Below are 16,281 nucleotides of genomic sequence, written 5' to 3' on the forward strand. Positions count from 1 at the left end.
ACAAAACTTAAGACTCCCTTAATTTCTCTCTCTACTTTCCAGTCCAGGTTAACTCAGAATCAGTTACTTTCTTCAGACACAGAATGCCTGCTCTCTAATCCATGTAGTAATAACACAGAATTTGTTTTAGAATACTTATCAATTTAAACTTTTCACAAACTCTTAGTGTTCTTTAGAATTAGATGGCTTTTCTTTCCATATAAGTCAGATATCTCCAAGGCCTTCAGCATGCTGACATCAGATTATAGCATGGAGAGAGCCAGGGTGCTGCTCCGTGCAAAGCTTAAGAGGTCATCTTATTAATCAACTGGATAGGGCTTCCCTGGTGGCGCAGTGGTTAAGAACCCGCCTGCCAATGCAGGGGACACAGGTTCGATCCCTGGTCTGGGAAGATCCCACGTGCCGCAGAGCAACCAAGCCCATGTGCCACAACTACTGAGCCTGCGCTCTAGAGCCCGCGAGCCACAACTACTGAGCCCACGTGCCACAACTACTGAAGCCCACGTGCTCTAGGTCCCCCCGCAACTACAGGGCCCGTGTGCCACAACTACTGAGCCCGTGTGCTGCAACTACTGAAGCCCGTGCGCCTAGAGCCCATGCTCTGCAACAAGAGAGGCCACCGCAATGAGAAGCCCGCGCACCACAACGAAAGAGTAGCCCCACTCACCACAACTAGAGAAAGCCTGCATGCAGCAACGAAGACCCAATGCAGCCAAAAATAGATAAATAAAATAAATTTATTTTAAAAATCAATTGGATAGAAGATTAATTTATTCACTCAACACGCGTGTACTAATCGCTTAGCCTGAACTCCTGTAGTGCTTGAGATCCAAGTAGCATGTACTTGTTATAAGTGTATTATTCACGTCTTCCAATTAGACCATGAGGTCCTTCAGAAGACTCTGGTCTCAGCTTGACGCTCCCTGTCTTATGACATTGGGTGACTCACCTCACTTCTCTGGGCCTCAGTTTCCCCATTGTGGCAGGTGGGTAAACAGAGCATTCTAAATCCACCGATTCACCTTCTCATTCAATTCAGCAAATATGGGTTAAGTACAGAACATAAGAGCTACTAGAAGAGCTCAAAGAAGGAGGGATCAAGTACTAATTAAAAGAAATCACGTCATTGTTGAAGCTGGGAGATGGGTACATAGAATTTCACCGTACAGCTCTGTCCACTTATGTGCATATTGGAAAATACCCTTACTAAAAAGAATAAAAACAAAGAGAAGGAAAGTTAGCAGGCTTCACATAGCAGGTAGCTGCTGAGCCGGGTGGAAGCATGGATAGGATTTCAATGAGCCGACACTGGGTCAGGGACCATTCCAGGCAGGGCACATCATGAGCCAAAGCAAGGAGACTGGAAAATACAAGGTGTTCACAAAGGACTGGGAGTAGCCATGTGTGGCCACAGCTCAGGATATGAGAAGGAAGAGGAGGGAGCTGAGCTGGAAAATTCTTGTGGGGTCAGAGCCGAAGGGTCTAGAGAGGCATGGTGCTAAACTCTGTTACAAGGGAGGTAACTTCACTGGTTAAGCTCAAGTTGGCTCTACCCCTTGTCAGTCTGTCTCGTGCCGGCCTGGGAGAAGGGTCTGTGGCAGAAACTGGCAGAGGAGGATGCTGGCAGCACCACCACGCTTGTTTCTTCACCAGGAAACAAGATTTCCTGTAACTCAGACCCATGAATCAGCATTTCCTCTGTCAATAATACACAGCAAGAAATGCAACAGCACAGGGCTTGGGGCAATGGAAGAAAGGAAGGAATATTCCATGACACGGTTGAGCTCTGTTCTCCTTTCCTCTCATGAAACATTCCTGATAAGCTCCCAAATAACACTCAGGTTTCATAAGATAAGTTCCTCAGACAGCCTCACGGTATCGTGTGGAGATTAAGTCCTACAGAATACCCAGCTCTCTTATATTATGCGTTTCTATCACCGTTAGGATAAGGAAGATCACATTCTGAATTCTTTCATTATGTGATAACTAAACATTAATATAACAGTGTTTTATCCCTGCAGAGGTTTGAGTGTATGTGTGATTTGCCTTTTAGTTTTTACACACCCCTGTCCAATATTTTATTTGATTCTCATGATAATCCTGTAAGGTACAAAGGGAACATTATACCTATTTCACAAGGGCAGACACCGAGGCGGGGAGATGAAATGCTTCTGCCCCATCAGATCTGTTTTAAAGACACCAGAACTGACACCAACTCTTCAAACTCCAGTCCAAGGTTCTTTTCAAGGTCACAGACTTTTGATCAAGCTATCAATACATACATACTTAAACTAGATTTATTTTAAATATATTTTAAAGTATTAAATTAATTAATGATATATTTCATTTAAACTACCTATTACATACACATGTCTTCCTAGCACCAGAAAGAATTTTATTCTCTCCCTTATTCCCATCTGTCATTGGTCAAATATTTATGGACTGCCTACTCTATACCACACTCTGTTCTAGGCACATTCAATAGCGAACAAAACGGGCAAAAGCCCTGCCTTCCTAAAGCTTCCATTCTAGTTGAGGCACTGCAACAGTGACAGATAAAAGTAAAATACAGAGTACGTAAGAGAGTTATACATGCTTTGAAGAATAAAAATGTAGAAGGTAAGAAGTGTTGAGGGGTGTGATACAATTTTACACAGACTATTCGGGGACCCTCTCCTTGAAATGTTGTGTTTAAGTCAAGACATGAGGAGGTGAACAAATGAGCCATGGGGATATATGGAGTTGTCGGGGAGGGGTGTCAGCAAAAAAAAAAAAAAAAAACCCAGCAAGTGCCAACACTCTGAAGCGGTACCTTCCTGGCACGTGCAAGGAACAGTGAGGAGTCAGGTGTGGCTGGATTGGACGGACAAGGGGGAAGCAGGAGAGAGTGGAGTTTGGGGAGACATCATGGAGGCCCGTGAGAAAGACTTGCCATTGACCTGGAGAATCTGCTATCATTTACTCAACGCCAAACCCAAACCAACCACACAAAGAAGACAAAAAAATAAAATAAAACTAGACAAAGAAGTACAATGCAGAATAAAACAATAAGAACAACAACAAAAGCACGTAAGGAGGATTTAAGTTAGGTAAGGAAGAGACGGAAAGAAAAAGTGAGAGGCATGAGGAAAGAAAGAGAAAGGGAAAAAAAGACCATATCCTGCTCACTTGTTTTGCCTCCCTCCCCGCGCTCGCTCCATCTCTCTCTCCCTCTCTCCTTCTCTCAGATCTGGAATCTTGATCCAGGCTGCAATAACTCCCGTGACCTCTTCCTGAGGGAACCGTGCAACAGCAAAGTCCGGCAGAGGAGCCATGTATTACCACACGCCTGGGACCGGCCCCCAGACCCCCGTTAGTTCCCATTGACCTGGGCCGATGGGACTCATCAGGTCTCCTTGCGCTCAGGCTGCTGGCTGAAAGCAGTACAACTCCCCCTGAGCCTTCTTCCCTCAGGCCTTCCCAGGGCAGTCACCCTCCAAGTAGAGCCGCCCCCTGCAAGCAACAGGGATAGAACATCCAAGCTATCAGCTCAGGCCTGCAAAAGCTCCCTCCTTAACTCAGGACTCCATAACACCCTTGCTTTTTTTTTTTTTTTTTTTTTTTTTAAACATCTTTATTGCAGTACAATAGCTTTACAATGGTGTGTTAGTTTCTTCTGTATAACAAAGTGAATCAGCTATATATATCAGCTATATATATATACATATATCCCCATATCTCCTCCCTCTCGCGTCTCCCTCCCACCCTCCCTATCCCACCCCTCTAGGTGGTCACAAAGCACCAGAGCTGATCTCTCTGTGCCATGCAGCTGATTCCCACCAGCTATCTATTTTACATTTGAACACCCTTGCTTTTGACCCTGACTCATCCTTGAGGGTGGAGTGCGTGTGTGGGAGCAGACATGGGTGTGAAGGAGAGGGGAGAGGAGGACCTCCCAACCGCTCCAGAAGCCAGCATTCTCTCACTTTTTGCTCTTTTTCTTTATTAATCCAATGGGCTTACCAGGCAAGCTCATATTCAGCTCATGCCTGTACTGCTTCCACTCCCACCTCTTTACTGGCTTGGAGTTTTAGAAAATTTCTTTATGTGACTTCTCCAACCTTGGAAACCAGGACCAATGTGAAGCCAGTTTGGTCCCTCAAAGGCTCTTATGAATGTCCCTTTGCTTTGCCTCCAGAAGTCATTGAAGTAAATTTGAACAGGACAATACTCCAAGGCAACAATGGACACTAGGTGGAGAAGTCCCTCACGGTTCTTTACCAAGTAAGTGAGAAGACAAGAGAGAGGCTGAACAACCAGAGTCATGTGAACAATCCCAGTTCATCCCCTCACCAGCACCACTATCAGCATCCTAGTTTGGGTCTCCTCTGAACTATTTTTTTAATTAAACTTTTTATGCTTAGGTACTTATAGATTCATATGTAGTTATAAGAAATAATACAGAGAGAGCCTGTGCGCCCTTTACCCTCAATGTTAACATCTTGCAAAACTATAGTACAGTGTCACAATCAATATATTGATGTTAATAAGTCAAGATGGAGAATATTTCCATCACCGCAAAGATGTCTCGTGTTGCCCATTTATAGACAAACCCAATTCCCTCTCACTCCCACCCCCCTACCCCTTAATCCCTGGTAACCACCATTCTATTCTCCATTTCTAAAATCTTGTCAATTAGGAATGGAATCACACCATATGTAACCTTTTGGAATTCGCTTTTTCCTATCAGGATAATTTCTATCAGGCGATTCATCCAGGTTGTGTGCATCGAGTTAATTCCTTTTCATTATTGAGTAGTATCTCATGTATGAATGTACCAGTTTATTCTTCCATTGAAAGACATTTGTTTCCAATTTACAGCAGTTGTGAACTTTTACTATAAACACTCATGTACAGGATTTTGTGTGAGCATAAGTCTCCTCTCTGAGATAAATGCTCAGGAGTGCGACTGCTGGGTTGCATGGTGTTGCATGTTTACTTCTTTTTTTAAGACACTGCCCAACTATTTTCCAGAGAGACGAGATCATTTTACATTCCCATGAAACCAGTTTCTCTGTATACTTGCTAGCACTTCGTGTTGTTGCTATTTTTTTGTTATTTCAGTCACTCTTGATAGGTGTAGAGTGGTATCTCATGTGTTTTTAATTTGCATTTCCTTGATCTCTAATGATGTTGAATTATTTTTCTATGTGTTCACTTGTCATCTTTGGTAAAATGTCTCTTCATATCTTTTATTGATTTCAGATTAGGTTGTTTGTTTATTAACTGTTGAATTTTGAGATATCTCTATATATTCTAGATATTAGTTCTTTAACAGATATGTGATTTGCAAATATTTTCTTCCCAGCTGGCTGCTTGTCTTTTAATCTTACTGACTACCAAATGCTTTTTCTGCATTGAGTGATATGATCATTTGGTTTTTCTTCTTTAGACAATTAATATGGTGGATTAATATTAACTGATTATTTAATACTGAACCAGGCTTGCATCTCTGGACCCTACTTGGTCATGGTGCATAATTCTTTTCATAATTGACAAATTCTAATTTATATTTTTTTCTGTTTTGTTCCATTCTGGGTTTTTTTCCTTTTTTTTTTTTTTTTAAGATTTAACTTCTATTTTCATGGGGGATGTTAGTCTGTAGTTTTCTTTATTTGTACCGTGTTTGTCGTTTTAGTATCAGGATGATACTATCTTTATAAAATGAATTGTAGACTGTTTTCTCCACTTCTATTTTCTAGCAGATGTGTAAAATTGCTGTTAACTCTTCTTTAAATGTTGGAAAGAATTCTTCAGGGAAACCATCTGGAACTGGAGATTTTGTTATTGAAAGTTTTTAAAATTATGAGTACAATTTCTGTATAATTATAGGACTATTCAAATTGTCTATATTGTATTGGGTAAACTGTGGTAGTTTTAGAGGAACTGGTTTGTTTCATCCAAGTTGTCAAATTTTTGTTTGTAGAGTTATTGCATCTGCCTGGTGTTTAAACTCTTCTCTACCTGATGCTAACCCATCTCTTCAATCTCTTACTCTTCGCTTCTATAGGCCACATGAATCTCAGTGAATTGGGATCGCAGTAATTTGGATTCTTCTCTGGGATTCCTTGCACACTCTGTGCTTTCTCACTGCCTCACCTGGCTATTGTCATTCTCTACACCTGGAATACCCCACAACTTCAAAATAATTTTTCTTCTCATTCTAGGGCCACTCAAAAACTACAACCTATCTTTCCTATTTCCCTTGGAACTCTTATGACCTATACTATCTGTGGCACTTCTGTGGTGTGAAATTGTATAGAAGTTATTTATGAACATGAACTTATGTCCCCTTACTATACTGTGAAGGATGAAACCCTGTATAATTCTTCTTGGCTTCCTCCATAGGCCCTGGCACAGGGTATGGCACAAAATACATGCACAAAAGGCATCTAAAGAATTAACTCACATGGGTCCTCACATGACAGTTCATCCAAGAAGTCTCTTTGACTTCCCTTCTTCAGATATTTAGGGAGCTATTTTTCAGGACCTGCTCTTGAAACTGGGATTGATTTAGCATCTGAAAAGAGCTGGTTCCTTGAGTAATTGGAGGGAAAGCAACACTATTGCCACCAATCCCGATCTCAAGGGAAAGACTGGTTTTCAGAGCCTAAAGACTATCTCACAAAAATATAGGTTCATTGTGAAGAGACAGGACACAACCAGGGATTTGGAAATCTACCAGTTTATAGAAGAACATTTTCTCCCACCATCCAAATTAGTAGTTCAAATTCTCCTTAGCAGCACCATACTAAATGGAGATGTATTAAGGAAGCAGGATGGAAAAGTGATCTCTATCTATTCCTAGCTCAGCAGGCATCTGTATCCAACAACATCTTGACATTGACTTTGCATCAAGAGGCCCCAGGATGGGAATGAATATTCTCCAGGAAATTCTCCCGCCATCCCAAAATAGGAGAAGGTGAGGTATCTGGGCAGGGAGCCAGAGACAAAGTAGGGAAAAGGGGAAACTTTTGCCACTCCTGTTACTGTCAAGAACCACTTCTTGGTGATTCCATTGTCTATCTCCTAGTCTGAACCTCTTTGCCTCCCACCATATCTGCTACTGTATCCTTTATATGGTCTCCCACCATGTGCGTTTACCTGCATCAGTTCATCCTAAACACAAGCACCAAAAAGATCTCTCTATAACTTAAGTCTGATTATACCATTTATATTTTCAAAGAAACCTTCATACATTCCCTATTGCACAGGAATAAAGTTGACGTGCCTTCACCAGGCATTCAAGGCCCTCTTCATGTTATAACTTCACCTCCCACAATCCCTGTTACACACCAGCGGGCAAAAGCAGAATGGAAATAATCTAGAATTAGATGTGAGTTCAAATCTAGCTCAGTTTTGTAACAACTTCATGATCTTGGGTAACTTATTTAACCTTAATGAGCTTCACTTTCTTACAAAAAACTGCTTAAAGAATAATAATTCAAAATGTTGTTGTGAGAAATAAATGAGGTCATGAGTTTAAAGTACATAGCACCTAATAGGTACTCTATAAACAGTAATTATTTTTACTATGCTGAAGCACACCGAGCAACTTCTCTATTCGGTTACACCCCTGAGTCTTTTCTTAGGCCTACTGGCCCCAGCAAGGTTATCAAATGCCCTTGCACTAGGAGTGGGAGAAGGGACTAGGTGAGGGTGATGGGTAGGGGTGAGGGAGCATCCTGATAAGGTATGCTGCCCATTGTTAGAAAGAAACAATGAACAGAGCAGGTCCAGAAATTCAGAAGGGCAGGGCAGGGTCCAGCAGTTTCAGCATCTGGTTTTCTTCCGTAAGCATCAGAATAAGCCCAGGCTTGCCTTTCCACAGCTGATGAGGACACCTCTCCCACCTCTTCATGCAAGAATTGTTTGTGTTTCTTTAATAGAGACTTATTCAAATGCTACATCCAACACAGTGGAGAGGCTGGCGTGGGCAACTCAGCCTGGGGTTTAAATCTGAAGTCTATTCACTATGGCTTGTAGACCTATCACACCCATTATGTATGTGTGCTCTTATAAGGGGCTCAAGAGACCCACTTCATAAGTATGTTTATTATTATCTCCGCTGTTCAAGCCACACAAAATAAATGTCTGGTGTTTCCAGAAATTGCTATCAATTCAGCAGCAGACTTTACAAGACCAATCAATAACAGTTTCCTCCCCCTTCCCCCAGTGTATATTTATTTGTGATCAAGCTTTCTCTTCCTTCTGTGCTTTCTAGTGCTTGTAATTGGTCCAGAATAAATAGATGATTTCATCTTTTTCCAGGAAAAAAAGAAGGGAGGGATTAACAAAAAACTCTATTAAAAAATCTCCTTTTTCTATTCAAAAATAAATCTGTGTGCATATAACTGTTTGTATATGAGAGAGAGAGACTGCATTCAAGCCTGCCTGCCAGGGTGAGACCCTAAAAACATAAGCCACAATTTGTGACCTCTTTTCCCTGCACCTAAGCCATGCTGTAATAGGAAATTAGGGACTCAGAAAGCCACATAGACCCTTCTAGTCATAAATTCTTCTATCATGATGTCTTTATATCTTATAGTGTCACTAACTGTGTATCAGAGGCTCAGATTAGGCTAGAAGTTCAAAGTCCACCCGTCCGTCCTCCTCTTCTTATAGGTTAAAGCACAGAGACTCAGAAAAGGAAAGTAGTTCTAAACCCAGGTCTCTTTCTTCAGAATGTGACCTTATTTGGAGATAAGGTCTTTATAGAGGTCACCAAGTGAAAATGAGATCATTAGGGTGGTCCCTAATCCAAAATGACTGTTGTCCCTATAAAAAGGAGAAATTTGGATACTGAGAGACACACATACAGGCAGAATGCCAGGTGATGATGGAGGCAGAAATCAAGAAGATACTTCTTCAAGCCAAGGAACACCAAGGACTGCCAGCAAATCACCAGAGGCTAGGAGAGAGGCATGGAACAGATTCTCCCTCATAGCCCTCAGAAAGAACACCTTGATCTCAGACTTCTAGCCTCCAGAGCTATGAAACAACAAATTTCTGTTGTTTAAGCTACCCAGTTTGTGGTACTTTGTTTTGATGGCCCTAGCAAACTCATACACTCCTCTTCCTCAACAGCGATTGTTCAGAAGGCAGAGCTGAAAGTCAGAAAAATATTAGAACTATATATTAGAACTATATAGAGGCTCTTGATAACCCTACTCCAAATAAATAAAGCATCAGGAAAGAGGGCAAGGATGCTCATGGATAAAACGTATCCCCAGCTTCTCAGACCAGACAAAGTTTCTGCAACTGTGGTAAAGCGTAAGTCATGGTACAGCTTGTTCTATGATGGGATAAAGTTCACATTATTTTTCTTCAAGGTAGAATATAAAAGTAAAGAAAACTCAGGAGCAAAAACTAGTGCTATAGGTTTGCAAGACCTACCTTACTTATCTCTTCCTAGGGACACAGGAAGACTGTATTTCCCACTCTCCTTTGCAACTACAATGGACCATGTGACTAGTTCTGACCAATGGGCAATAAGTAGAAGTGACATAAGTAAAAGAATAGAAAAATGTATGTAAATCTTCCATGCTTTCTCTTCCCTTGCCATGGAGACCCTAGAAGTCATATGTTAAGAGAGGTGTGATGCAAAATTAAACTAGATTAAATCCTTAAGTCACTGATTGAGAGAGAGCTGCCTTGGAGGACCCTCCAGCCTTCAACGAAGCTTCTGTGAGAAAGAAATAGGTGTTTCTGAGATTTGGGGAAAATAATCTAACCTGTCACTTTGGCCTAACTCAGCTGATGTTGGCCTTCACCTTTGCAAGCAGTATTTGACTAGCATATTATTCAAAAAAGAATAAGCCTTTTGAAAAATATGAACTTGAAATTTCTCACATTTCTTGTTGCTTAGTAAACAGTCAGCAGTAGAGCAACCCATCCCAACAATGTCTATGTGATCCCCTCCAAAAACACAGACCCTGGGTCCCACAATAAAGGAAACTCCTTTTCAGCATCCCTGCCTACTCCTCCAGCAGGAGCTTGGACCCTTACAGGAAAAGGGGCATTTCCTACCGCACAAGGCAGTCACTCTTGGCACAGTTCTGGTTGTTAGAAATGTATTCTTTAAGAAATCTATAATCAGACTCTCTGTTTCCACCTATTGACCTTAGTTCTATCCTCTAGAATTCTGGAATAACAAAGAACAAGTCCATACTTCTCCCAAACTTCTGTCCCCCAGGCTGATGTTTTAATCAAAGCAGATTTCTTTCCAGAAGCCTTGTTAATCAAGCTATCACTAATAAGTCAAATCCCAACAGAATGTAAACCAAAGTACTGTCCCAATTATTTTGTTGTGTTAGGATTTTATGATATCAAAAAATATTTCAAATACATGGAATTCCACCTGGGGCCTAACATTCTTTCAGTTACAGAAAGATTCGCATCATAGCAAGATTTGTTTTATGGGGATTTAACCTGCCTATCGTTCTGCTGAGTGCCTAAGTAGGAATGTGGGAAATAGTTTTCTATCACCATAAGCTCAGAAAAAATGTCAGTGAAATGCAGGCAAGTAGATTATGATTGCATCAACAGCTCTGTTCATAAGCTAATATGCTAGCCTATTGTCTAGCCTAGCTAATATGTCTAGCCTATTCCTGACTGCTGTCCCCCATAGGGTCTTGTAAGCACATTGCCAAGGAGTTTGTTGAATCTGGCAAATTTATACACTGGGCTGGTTTGACTTCCCACTTCTAAGAATGATCATTAGGCATTTTAACAATATGTAAGTGTGCTTAGAACGCCTAATGGGGCATTAGGTATGTAAATAAGTGATTCAACTGAGAACTGTAGTGTTAACACAGACAAAAATCCACTCTCCTTTTTATTAATAATGGATTCCCTTCATGTTTTAAGTGGAAAATTTAAAATGTGCATAGACAGGTGAGAGATCTCAGTCCTGTAATTCATGTTTGATCATCAGGACTCCTATAAGAGAGATAATACACATTTTTTCTTGAAGAACTAAAGGACTAAATCAACATGAGGGCTAAAAAACCACAGGAGAAAATGGAACCTTATTAGTAAACTATTTTTTTTTTTTACATTTCAGATTAGAATATCTAGTATTGGCTTGGCTGGGGAAAACACTTTTATATACTCCTTGTGGGAGCATAAATTGAGACAATCGTTCTGAAAGGTAATTTGGCATATATATCAAAAGTCTTTAAAGTGTGTATACCCTTTGACCCAGACCCAATGTTTTCACTTCTAGGAATTTACTGTAAGGAAATAATAATGGGTATATGCAAAGATTCATTTACAAAGATGCTTATTGTGATGTTATTTACAATAGAAGTAATTGGAAAAAAAACAAATAGCCAACAAAAAGAAATTGGCTTTTTGAAAAACATGATACATCCGTTTGTACAATGTGCAGGCCTTAAAAATGTGTTATAGAAGAATTATTAATAAGAAAAAATGTTCATAATATACTGTTAAGATAAAAAAAGTTTCAAAACAGTATTTTTAGGATATCAATTTTGCTAACACTTTTTAATCAAACACATTAAAAACATCAAAATTTAACAATGCTTATCTCAGAATGTTGGGATTGTGTGTGGTTTTTATTTCCTTCTTTATCTCTGTTGAATTTTTCTAAATGCTTATAATGAACACATAATATATTTGATGTACAAAAATGTTATAATGAGTTGAATCTTACATGTAAAAGATTTTAATTTTTTAAGATGCTGTGGTGACTAGGAAATCAGGCATATCTTTCCTACTGGATTAACTCTCAATACTAAGTGAACCTTTCTTTGGCATCTCTAACTAGTATAGAGCCAAACATTCTCTATCTTTTAAAGCAAGTTTGAAAACCAAAAGACAATTCCACCATTTGCCAAGATACCCAACTCAATTCAATTTGAAATAAAGATATTTGTGGAATTTTTAAAGCTGGGAATAAAATATGAGTATCATCACCCAAGAGCATTGGATGTAGAGTCAGAAGTCCTGGGATTGAGTTCTAACTCTGACATTAGCTGGTGACTTTGAACAAGTCTCTACTCCTTCCATGGGACTCTCAGACTGTGACTATATAGAGAGATTGATATTTTTTAATTAAGGGATATGAAAGATCAATATATCCAAAATACCACTAAGGCAGTCTCATGTTAAATATTGCATTTGCTTTAGCCATCTCTAGCCTAGAATCTCAATAACTAACAACCAATCATGGTTGGAATGACGCAAAGGAAAGAAACCGATTTTCTTTTCTTTTTCAGCTTTTTGTTTGTTGTGTGTAAAGTAAGACATAAATTCATGCACAAAGTGCCTAGGTCATAAATGTACAGCTTAACAAATTATTGCAAAGTAAATTCCTGTGTAAACTCCATCCAAGTGAAGAAATAGAACACGCCACACCCCAGAAGGCTTGCGTGTGCCCCTTCCCAATCATACCTGCTCTCTCCCCCCAGAGTCACAGCTCTCCTGACATTACTGTGATAATTTCCTTAATTTGCTGTATAGTTTTACCACCTAAGCGTGCATCTCTGAACAATATAGTTTACTTGAGTTATCTGTGAAATTTATATAAATGGAATCATAGAGAAAAAAATATTATGATATAGGATGCAAAAAAATTGTAAAGAATAATGTATGCAAAAGTGAATGACAATATTATCAGTAATCTTATTATATGGGGATGTAGGCATTGAATTTCAACCCTCCATAGCAGTTGGCCGGTCTCACAATTTTGGCACTGAGTCATTTCCAGTCAGGCCTAGACTGCCTCATCCTTCCTGATGGTCAACACAAACTCATGTTCAGGGGCCCATCAGAGCTCTGTGTTTGTGACTTCTTATGCCACCTGGATGGAAAAGTACTCACCTGAGGCTGAAGGGGTCTGTAAATACCTGCTTTGTTCATAAAATTAGCAGGCTTCCCTCTGTTGAGTGAGTCCCCCAGCTATTATCAAGGCTCTAAGGTCACATCTAGTTAATCACTGGCTAGAAATCGATACACAGAGAGCGATGGTTTATGATAAGGGCTTATAATAAGCAAGTTCAAGTTCAAGAGACTGGCTGTCTTCTTGCTTTTAGATGCTGAAAAGAAGCTGCTAATCCCCTTTCCTGCTGGAAAAAAAAAAATTACCCCATTCATGTTGCTATCTAAATCAAGAACTATTTAATATATTTTTTATAGGTTCCCTTCCTATTTTTTGCCAATACATTGTGTCCTTAGACTCAGCTGTTCAAATGTCACCTAGAATATTTTTCAATCCCAAGGAAATGCATCAGCTTATTCTCTGGTGTCACAACACCTCAGGGTTACAGCCACCTTTGTCCCAGTTCTGAGACATTCCCAGTGCTCTTTGATGTTAGCAGCTACCTTGTGAACTGATCCATGGGGCTCCCAGTGCCTAAGGCTCAGTATCACTGTGGGTTTCCCAGCTGGCATTTGGCCAATGCTTGCCATTCCTTCTGTGCAACCACCCATGCATGTGCGCATGTGCACATGCGTGTGTGAATGTGTGGGTGTGTTCAAGCGTGTGCAGGCATACTATCTGCTCATTCCACAAGTAGACAGCATTGCCGTCAACTGTAGCAATAACATTAAGAATGCCTTTCATGTAGTAAATACTGGGTGAATAAGTGAACAAGTGAGCAATGCTCCACCTGGCTTTCTACCCTAACATTCCTCCTCTTGTCACAACTGAGGCTACTTGAATTCCACCTTCAGGCTTAACACTGTACCATTCTTAGGACCAATTTAGGACTTAGTCAAGTAGAATTTCAGGAGGCTTAGTTTAGATCTCCAAGAGACTCAGAATTTAGTGATCTGGCCAATCCTTCCACAGGGATGTCAAGTCCATATCTGGATTACTGCCTTGTTCCTCTCCCATAGCCCCCCGTGTGCACTCCAGTTTTAGTATCCAGAATGCCTGCTTCCTATCCCAAGCCTGTGCTAACCATCTCTACTACAATGAGAGACTGAATGTCCCCCTCCTGAATCCCAATAGCTAAGACCCTGCTTCCTAACCTCTTATGATGCCCAGACCCTGAACCAGCATGTGACATTGTCTCATCACTGGCTGACTTTCTCCTGGAAACTCTCTTCTCCCTGGTACTCCCTGATTCTGAACAACAGGTACCCCATACCATACTCTCCAGGTGCCATATCTATATACTGGAATCCCTCACTCCACTGGCAAATGGGTCTGCTTCCAGCTCTCCATGACGGACATCTCTAATCTCCAGTTCTACTCTTCTCCTGATCTGCCATGTCCATTGCCTACTGAAAGGCCTTTCAATTTTTAAATTAAAAATAACAATAAATATTGAAAGTAAGACACTATCAAAGTAAGCAAATAAGCAAAAAGAAAATGACCATAATCTAACCAAAAACCTTGTTAAAATCTTAGTGCAAATGGAGATATATACCATGTTCACAGATTGGAAGACTCAGTATAGTTAAGATGTCAATTCCTTATGAACTGATATAAACAATTAATCAAATTCCAATCAAAATCCTAGCAAGATTTTTTTTTTTGGTAGATACAAAGGAGCTGATTCTAAAGTTTATATAGAAGGGTGAAGGAACTAGAATAACCAAAACAAAATTGAAAAGGAAGAATAAAATCGGAGGATTCTCCCTACCTGATTTCAAGACCTATGATAAAGTAATCAGACATTGTGGTTTTGGCAAAAGAAGAGACACAGAGATCATTGGAACAGAATACAGAGTTCCTAAATAGACTCACACAAGCATAGTCAGTTGATATTTTACACAGACACAAAGGCAATTTAATTTATTATCAAAAAGTCATGTTGGGACCATTGAAGATCTATATGCAAGTATATGAACCGCTTCAACCTAACCTCACACATTCTAGAAAAAAATTAACTTAAAATGGATCTCAGATATAAAGATAAAATTTAAAACCATAAGACTTTTAGAAATGAAATAAGAGAAAATCTTCATGACCTAAGGTTAGGCAAAAATGTCTTAGTTATGACACAAAAATCACAATACATAAAAGAAAAAAATGATAAACTGATCAGACGTCATAAATATTAAAAACTTTGTCTCTATGAAAGATAATATTAAGAGAATGAAACGACAAGGTAAATGCTGGGAGAATATAGTTGCAAATCACACATCTGACAAAGGACTTATAAAAAGAATGTATAAGGAACTCTCAAAACTCAATCAAAAGAACACACACAGTCTGATTTTTCAAATGGGCACTAGACTTGAATAGACATTTTGTCACAGAGGATCTACTGATGGCAAATAAACACGTAAGGAGATGTTCACTTCATTAGCCATTATGAAATGAAAATGAAAACCATGATGAGAGAACACTGCACACCTATTAGAATGACTAAAATAGAAAACAATAAAAGGAAAAAACCTTGTCAAAACCAAGTGCTGGCAAGAATGCAGAGCAACTGGTATTTTCATACATTGCTGGTGAGAAAGTATAAATGTAAAACCATCTGTAAACAGTTTGATAGGTTTTTAGAAAGTAAAAAATGTACACAAATGTTTATAGTTCTATTCATAGTATCCTCAAAAGAAAAAAAAAAATCAGTGTTCTTCAACAGATGAATGAGTAAACAGCTGTGGTACAGCCATACAATGGAGTACTACTCACAATAAAAAGAAAGGAACTATTAGTGCCATATTGCAAAGGCATTACACCCAATGAAAGAAGTAAGTTTTTAAATTATATACTGTATGACACCATTTATATGACATTCTGGAAGCCAAGCTATAGCAACAGAGAACACATTAGTGGTTGCCAGGGATTTGAGGTTAACTCAAAAGGGCAGCACAAGGATTTTTTCTGAAGTGATAGATCTGGCTGTCCTGATTGTTGTGGTGGTTAGCCAAATTTATACATAGTAAAACTCATACAATTGTACATTACCGTACGTTGATTTTAAAACTAAATTAAAAATAAGTCTTAGAAAATGGATTAGAGACCTAAATGTAAGATCGGACACTATAAAACTCTTAGAGGAAATAATAGGAAGAACACTCTTTGACATAAACCACAGCAAGATCTTTTTTGATCCACCTCCTAGAAAAATGGGAATGAAACAAAAATAAACAAATGGGGCCTAATGAAACTTAAAAGCTTTTGCAAAGCAAAGGAAACCATAAACAAGATGAAAAGACAACCCTCAAAATGGGAGAAAATATTTGCAAATGAATCAACAGACAAAGGATTAATCTCCAAAATATATAAACAGCTCATGCAGCTCAATATTAAAAAAA

This window comes from Physeter macrocephalus, chromosome 1 (genome assembly GCF_002837175.3).
Source record: "Physeter macrocephalus isolate SW-GA chromosome 1, ASM283717v5, whole genome shotgun sequence".
Classification (NCBI taxonomy): Eukaryota; Metazoa; Chordata; class Mammalia; order Artiodactyla; family Physeteridae; genus Physeter; species Physeter macrocephalus.